The sequence below is a fragment of the Scylla paramamosain genome, chromosome 44 (genome assembly GCF_035594125.1).
Source record: "Scylla paramamosain isolate STU-SP2022 chromosome 44, ASM3559412v1, whole genome shotgun sequence".
Lineage (NCBI taxonomy): Eukaryota > Metazoa > Arthropoda > Malacostraca > Decapoda > Portunidae > Scylla > Scylla paramamosain.
Genome location: NC_087194.1, coordinates 10,369,081 through 10,377,755, shown reverse-complemented (window position 1 = coordinate 10,377,755; position 8,675 = coordinate 10,369,081).

The following is an 8,675-nucleotide window of genomic DNA, read 5'->3' as shown; positions in this document are numbered from 1 at the left end:
ATCCTGAACATACCAGAGTTTCGTTGTTTATTGTGTACCTACTGTGTGGGTTTCCTCTACCTACGTAAGTATTTTGCATTTGTTGATATTAAACTGCATTTGCCATCTGTCCGTCCATTCGTTCATCCTATCCAAATCTGCCTGCAAGGCGATGGCATCCGATTTGGACCTAATTAATGTACCTATCTTTGTGTCATCCGCAGATTTACTAACATCACTACTAATTCCACTATCCAAGTCACTGATATATATTAAAAACAACAATGGGCCTAATACTGATCCCTGTAGCACCCCACTCGGATTTAGAGCCATTTATTACAACTCTCTATCGCTTGTCGCTTAGCCATGACCTTATCCATGACCTTCCCATCTATACCATGTGCCTTAACCTTTTTCAGGAGCCTCTGATGGGGTACCTGGTCAAACGCCTTACTAAAGTCTAGATATAAGATGTCATAACTATCACCATTATCTGCTGCTTCGTACACTTTACTGTAAAAACTTAACTAGTTCGTCAGGCAAGACTTCCCCTTCGTGAAGCCATGCTTTGAGTAATTTACCAATTTATGTTTGTCTAAATGCTCTCTAATATTCCTCGCTATTATTGACTCCATTATATTACCCACAACTGAAGTTAAGCTGACAGGTCTATAATTAGACGCTAAAGTTTTATCTCCTTTCTTAAAGACATTAGCCTGCCCCCACATTACTGGTACTTCACCTGACTAGTGATTTCCTAAAGACAGAAACTAACGGTTCACTAATAACCTCTTTGCATTCCTTAAGTACTTCAGGAGGAGGCAGTAGACACCTGCTGAAACGATAATTACTCCCAGTGAGGTCTAACGCACTGTTCAGGGGGTGCTGTGAACTTATCAATAAACCCAGCTGTGACTTCACTGAACGTTTACCTTTGTGTCTCACAACACAAGGGGGCAGTCACAGCCTGCCCTCTAAAGACAACTCTCTTCCTCCACAAAAAAAAACTACAAGCACTTAATAACACACACACCCTTCACTCAAAAATTTTAAAATCATCATGGTGACTCCTACACCAGCCTCGGAGTCCCCATCTGGGGAGGGGACCATAAATGTCCCCAGGTCGGACTGCCTTTCTGTCGACGACCCTAAGTGTCTTGACATCCCCCTCAATTTTTTCTTCATTAATTTCTGCAACATTCGCGGACTGACATCTAATTTTCAGTCTGTAGAACACCACCTCTCCTCTTCTAAACCTCATCTTCTTTTCCTCACTGAAACTCAGGTGTCTGAGGCAACTGACAATAGCCCCTTTTTTGTTCCCTCCTACTTTCCCTATCCTCATTTTCGATCCAAAGCTGGATGTTGCGTTTATATGCGCAAAGACTTAACCTGCTCTCGTGCCCACGCTCTTGAATCTTCCGAGTTTTCCACCATCTGGCTACGACTACAGAGTCACTCAAACTAAATTTATCTGTGCTGTATACCTCTCACGTAACTCCTCTGACTATAAGAAATTCTTTGACTACTTAACTTCCAAAGTGAGCACATTCTGACCCTCTCCCCTTTTGCAGAGATCTCCATTCACTGACCATCCTGGTGAACTAGCCTTCAACTCTTCAACTTTGCTATCCTCCACGACCTAGAGCAATTGGTGCAACACCCTACTCGTATTCCTGACCGTCTTGGAGATACGCCCAACATTCTTGACCTTTTCCTGACCTCTAATCCCTCTGCTTATGCTGTCACCCTTTCTTCTCCATTGGGCTCCTCCGATCATAATCTCATATCTGTATCTTGTCCTATCGCTCCAATCCCTCCTCAGGATCCCCTACGCGAAGGTGCCTCTGGCGTTTTGCCTCTGGTAGTTGGGGGGACCTGAGGAGATATTTTGCTGATTTTCCTTGTAATGACTACTGCTTCCGTGTCAGAGACCCGTCTTTGTGTGCTGAACGCATAACAGAGGTGATAGTGTCTGGTATGGAAGCGTATATTCCTCACTCTTTTTCTCGACCTAAACCTTCCAAACCTTGGTTTAACACAGCTTGTTCTCGTGCTATACATGATAGAGAGGTGGCCTACAAAAGGTACTTAAACCTTCCATCACCAGAATGTCATGCACTTTATATTTCTGGCCGGAACCATGCTAAGTCTGTTCTTCAGCTAGTCAAAAACGCCTTCATTAACAGAAAGTGTCAAAACCTTTCAAGATCTAACTCCCCTCGTGACTTCTGGCATCTAGCCAAAAGTATCTCCAATAACTTCTTCTTTCCCTCCTTTATTTCAACCAGATAGCACCACTGTTATCACATCTTTTTCTAAAGCTTAACTCTTCACTCAAACCTTTGCTAAAAACTGTATTTTGGAGAGTTCCTTTGGATTTTGGACTTTGTTCCTCCCTCTCCTCCACCCTCTGACTACTTCATGCTACCTGTTAAAATTCTTCGCAATGATGTTTCCCATGCCCCTTGCTGGCCTAAACCCTCGGAAGGCTTATGGACCGGATTTACTCCCTCCTTTTGTTCTCCGAAATTGCGCCTCCGTGCTTGCAAGTTGCCTAGTCAAACTCTTTCAACTTTTTCTGTCAACATCTACCTTTCCTTCTTGCTGGAAGTTTGCCTACATTCAGCCTGTTCCTAAAAAGAGTGACCGTTCTAATCTCTCAAACTACCGTCCTATTGCTGCCTATTGCTGCCTATCTAAAGTTTTTGAATCTATCCTCAACAGGAAGATTCTTAAACATCTATCACTTCACAACCTTCTATCTGACCGCCAGTATGGGTTCCGTCAAGGCCTCTCTACTGGTGATCTTCTGGCTTTCCTTACTGAGTCTTTGGTCATCCTCTTTTAGAGATTTTGGTGAAACTTTTGCTGTTGCCTTGGACATATCAAAAGCTTTTGATAGAGTCTGGCACAAAGCTTTGATTTCCAAACTACCCTCCTATGGCTTCTATCCTTCTCTCTGTAACTTCATCTCAAGTTTCCTTTCTGACCGTTCAATTGTTGCTGTGGTAGACGGTCACTGTTCTTCTCCTAAATCTATTAACAGTGGTGTTCCTCAGGGTTCTGTCCTGTCACCCACTCTCTTCTTATTATTCATTAATGATCTTCTAAACCAAACTTCTTGTCCTATCCACTCCTACGCTGATGGTACCACCCTGCACTTTTCCACGTCTTTTCATAGACGTCCAACCCTTCAGGAGGTAAACATATCACATTAACATTTCACGCAAGGAAGCCACAGAACGCTTGACTTCTGATCTTTCTAAAATTTCTGATTGGGGCAGAGCAAACTTGGTATTGTTCAATGCCTCAAAAACTCAATTCCTCCATCTATCAACTCAACACAACCTTCCAGACAACTATCCCCTCTTCTTCAATGACACTCAACTGTCCCCTCTTCTACACTGAACATCCTCGGTCTGTCCTTTACTTATAATCTGAACTGGAAACTTCACATCTCATCTGTAGCTAAAACAGCTTCCATGAGGTTTTTTTTTTTTTTTTTTTTTTTTATGTAGGAAGGATACTGGCCAAGGGCAACAAAAATCTAATAAAAAAAAATGCCCACTGAAATGCCAGTCCCTTAAAAGGGTCAAAGCAGTGGTCAAAAATTGGTGGATAAGTGTCTTGAAACCTCCCTCTTGAAGGAATTCAAGTCATAGGAAGGTGGAAATACAGAAGCAGGCAAGGAGTTCCAGAGTTTACCAGAGAAAGGGATGAATGATTGAGAATACTGGTTAACTCTTGTGTTAGAGAGGTGGACAGAATAGGGGTGAGAGAAAGAAGAAAGTCTTGTGCAGCGAGGCCGCGGAAGGAGGGGAGGCATGCAGTTAGCAAGATCAGAAGAGCAGTTGGCATGAAAATAGCGGTAGAAGACAGCTAGATATGCAACATTGCGGCGGTGAGAGAGGGGCTGAAGACAGTCAGTTAGAGGAGAGGAGTTGATGAGACGAAAAGCTTTTGATTCCACCCTGTCTAGAAGAGCAGTATGAGTGGAACTCCCCCAGACATGTGAAGCATACTCCATACATGGACGGATAAGGCCCTTGTACAGAGTTAGCAGCTGGGGGGGGGGGTGAGAAAAACTGGCGGAGACGTCTCAGAACACCTAACTTCATAGAAGCTGTTTTAGCTAGAGATGAGATGTGAAGTTTCCAGTTCAGATTATAAGTAAAGGACAGACCGAGGATGTTCAGTGTAGAAGACGGGGACAGTTGAGTGTCATTGAAGAAGAGGGGATAGTTGTCTGGAAGATTGTGTCGAGTTGATAGATGGAGGAATTGAGTTTTTGAGGCATTGAACAATACCAAGTTTGCCCTGCCCCAATCAGAAATTTTAGAATGATCAGAAGTCAGGCGTTCTGAGGCTTCCCTGCGTGATATGTTTACCTCCTGAAGGGTTGGACGTCTATGAAAAGACGTGGAAAAGTGCAGGGTGGTATCATCAGCATAGGAGTGGATAGGACAAGAAGTTTGATTTAGAAGATCATTAATGAATAATAAGAAGAGAGTGGGTGACAGGACAGAACCCTGAGGAACACCACTGTTAATAGATTTAGGAGAAGAACAGTGACCGTCTACCACAGCAGCAATAGAACGGTCAGAAAGGAAACTTGAGATGAAGTTACAGAGAGAAGGATAGAAACCGTAGGAGGGTAGTTTGGAAATCAAAGCTTTGTGCCAGACTCTATCAAAAGCTTTTGATATGTCCAAGGCAACAGCAAAAGTTTCACCAAAGTCTCTAAAAGAGGATGACCAAGACTCAGTAAGGAAAGCCAGAAGATCACCAGTAGAGCGGCCTTGACGGAACCCATACTGGCGATCAGATAGAAGGTTGTGAAGTGATAGATGTTTAAGAATCTTCCTGTTGAGGATAGATTCAAAAACTTTAGATAAGCAGGAAATTAAAGCAATAGGACGGTAGTTTGAGGGATTAGAGCGGTCACCCTTTTTAGGAACAGGTTGAATGTAGGCAAACTTCCAGCAAGAAGGAAAGGTAGATGCTGACAGACAGAGCTGAAAGAGTTTGACTAGGCAAGGTGCAAGCACGGAGGCACAGTTTCGGAGAACAATAGGAGGGACCCCATCAGGTCCATAAGCCTTCCGAGGGTTTAGGCCAGCGAGGGCATGGAAGACATCATTACGAAGAATTTTAATACGTGGCATGAAGTAGTCAGAGGGTGGAGGAGAGGGAGGAACAAGCCCAGAATCGTCCAAGGTAGAGTTTTTAGCAAAGGTTTGAGCAAAGAGTTCAGCTTTAGAAATAGATGTGATAGCAGTGGTGCCATCTGGTTGAAGTAGAGGAGGGAAAGAAGAAGAAGCAAAGTTATTGGAGATATTTTTGGCTAGATGCCAGAAATCACGAGGGGAGTTAGATCTTGAAAGGTTTTGACATTTTCTGTTAATGAAGGAGTTTTTGGCTAGTTGGAGAACAGACTTGGCATGGTTCCGGGCAGAAATATAAAGTGCATGAGATTCTGGTGAAGGAAGGCTTAAGTACCTTTAGAGAGTACCTCTCTATCATGTATAGCACGAGAACAAGCTGTGTTAAACCAAGGTTTAGAAGGTTTAGGACGAGAAAAAGAGTGAGGAATGTACGCCTCCATGCCAGACACTATCACCTCTGTTATGCGCTCAGCACACAAAGACGGGTCTCTGACACGAAAGCAGTAGTCATTCCAAGGAAAATCAGCAAAATACCTCCTCAGGTCCCTCCAACTAGCAGAGGCAAAACGCCAGAGGCACCTTCGCTTAGGGGGATCCTGAGGAGGGATTGGAGTGATAGGACAAGATAAAGATATGAGATTGTGATCGGAGGAGCCCAACGGAGAAGAAAGGGTGACAGCATAAGCAGAAGGATTAGAGGTCAGGAAGAGGTCAAGAATGTTGGGCGTATCTCCAAGACGGTCAGGAATACGAGTAGGGTGTTGCACCAATTGCTCTAGGTCATGGAGGATAGCAAAGTTGTAGGCTAGTTCACCAGGATGGTCAGTGAAGGGAGAGGAAAGCCAAAGCTGGTGGTGAACATTGAAGTCTCCAAGAATGGAGATCTCTGCAAAAGGGAAGAGGGTCAGAATGTGCTCCACTTTGGAAGTTAAGTAGTCAAAGAATTTCTTATAGTCAGAGGAGTTAGGAGAGAGGTATACAGCACAGATAAATTTAGTATGAGAATGACTCTGTAGTCGTAGCCAGATGGTGGAAAACTCGGAAGATTCAAGAGCGTGGGCACGAGAGCAGGTTAAGTCATTGCGCACGTAAACGCAGCATCCAGCTTTGGATCGAAAATGAGGATAGAGAAAGTAGGAAGGAACAGAAAAGGGGCTACTGTCAGTTGCCTCAGACACCTGAGTTTCAGTGAGGAAAAGAAGATGAGGTTTAGAAGAGGAGAGGTGGTGTTCTACAGATTGAAAATTAGATCTTAGACCGCGAATGTTGCAGAAGTTAATGAAGAAAAAGTTGAGGGGGGTGTCAAGACACTTAGGGTCGTCGACGGAAAGGCAGTCCGACCTGGGGACATTTATGGTCCCCTCCCCAGATGGGGACTCCGAGGCTGGTGTAGGAGTCGCCATGATTTTAAAATTTTTGGAGTGAAGGGTGTGTGTGTTATTAGGTGCTTGTAGTTTTGTGTGGAGGAAGAGAGTTGTCTTTAGAGGGCAGGCTGTGACTACCCCCTTGTGTTGTGAGACACAAAGGGAAACGTTCAGTGAGGTCACAGCTGGGTTTAATGATAAGTTCACAGCACCCCCTGAACAGTGCTTTAGACCTCACTGGGAGTAATTATCGTTTCGGCAGGTGTCTACTGCCTCCTCCTATTAGGTGTGCTGAGACGTCTCCGTCAGTTTTTCTCACCCCCCAGCTGCTAACTCTCTACAAGGGCCTTATCCGTCCATGTATGGAGTATGCTTCACATGTATGGGGGGGGGTTCCATTCATACTGCTCTTCTAGACAGGGTGGAATCAACAGCTTTTCGTCTCATCAACTCCTCTCCTCTAACTGACTGTCTTCAGCGTCTCTCTCACCGCCGCAATGTTGCATCTCTAGCTATCTTCTACCGCTATTTTCATGTTAACTGCTCTTCTGATCTTGCTAACTGCATGCCTCCCCTCCTCCCGCGGCCTTTCTGCACAAGACTTTCTTCTTTCTCTCACCCCTATTATGTCCACCTCTCTAGTGCAAGAGTTAAGCAGTATTCTCAATCATTCATTCCTTTCTCTGGTAAACTTTGGAACTCCCTGCCTGCTTCTATATTTCCATCTTCCTATGACTTCAATTCCTTCAAGAGGGAGGTTTCAAGACACTTATTCATCAATTTTTTGACTACTGCTTTGACCCTTTTATGGGACTGGCATTTCAGTGGGCATTTTTTTTTTATTGGATTTTTGTTTCCTTTGGCCAGTGTCCCTCCTACATAAAAAAAAAAAAAAAATAAATAAATAAATAAACAAATAAATTCTTATGGTCCTGGTGTCTTGAAATGTTTAGCCTATTTATCTCTTTAATATCTGTCAGCTTCTCATTCTCATCTGCTCTAAACATCTGATCACTATTCAGCATATTCTGCATGTTTTCATCGGCGAAAACAGTTGAAAAATACTCATTCAGAATTTTACTAATCTCCTCCCCAGAACTAACCAGCTTCCCAACTGTTGCCTTAAATGGACCTATTGTTTATTTATTATTCGTCCCATATACCTGGTAAAATCCCTTGGAGTCCGTCTTCGCCTGGCTGGCTACCTTTTATTCATAATTGCTTTTATCTTCCTGATTGTTCTAAATAATTCATTATATTGTGGTCTTAGAATCTCTTCCCCTGCCTTCAGTCTCCTATATGTACTTTTCTTCCGCCCTATATAGTGTTATAACCAAACAGTCATTCATTTTGGGTAATTTTTCTGTGATCTTATTGTTCTATACGGGATGTTTACTGTCATGTATGTAATTTATCTACGAAACATTTATACAACTCATCTACATTTACTTCATCTAATCCTCTCATCTCGACCCCTTCCATTCTCTCCACTCCCTCATCTACTCACCTGTACCTTACCTCTCCCATCTCAGCATGACCTGGCCCTCCAACATACTCACACACATCTCCCCCTGTGTTGCCTGTGTCACCTGCATTTCAATGTGCGCCCTGCTTTATGTAAGTGGTCTGATGGCCAATATTACTGTATGCAATGTATGGGCATTATCATTTATTTATTTTCTAAATAAGGCATGTAATGTTATTGTGATTGTATATATGCGTGTGAGAGTCCCATTGTGTATGAGTGTAAACCCCGTGAGTGTGAAAGTAGCGGGAGAAGATCACGTCATGTTGCAAGGGAGGAAGCGACGCGGATTTGTCAGTTGCCGCCAGAATATCGCTGAGAGGACAGACATGCACCTTCCCCTTGCCTCTCTCCCTCCCTCCCTTCTCCCAGCATTCTGTATATCACTGTAATACGTTTTTTTTTTTTTTTACGGAAGAGAGAGAGAGAGAGAGAGAGAGAGAGAGAGAGAGAGAGAGAGAGAGAGAGAGAGAGAGAGAGAGAGTGTGTGTGTGTGTGTGTGTGTGTGTGTGCGGTGAAGAAAAAGGGTCTCGCGTTATCTGCTCAATCCTGACCAGTCTCTCTCTCTCTCTCTCTCTCTCTCTCTCTCTCTCTCTCTGGCAATGAAAGCTAACAAAAAAATTCATTCGTGTGCCTGGT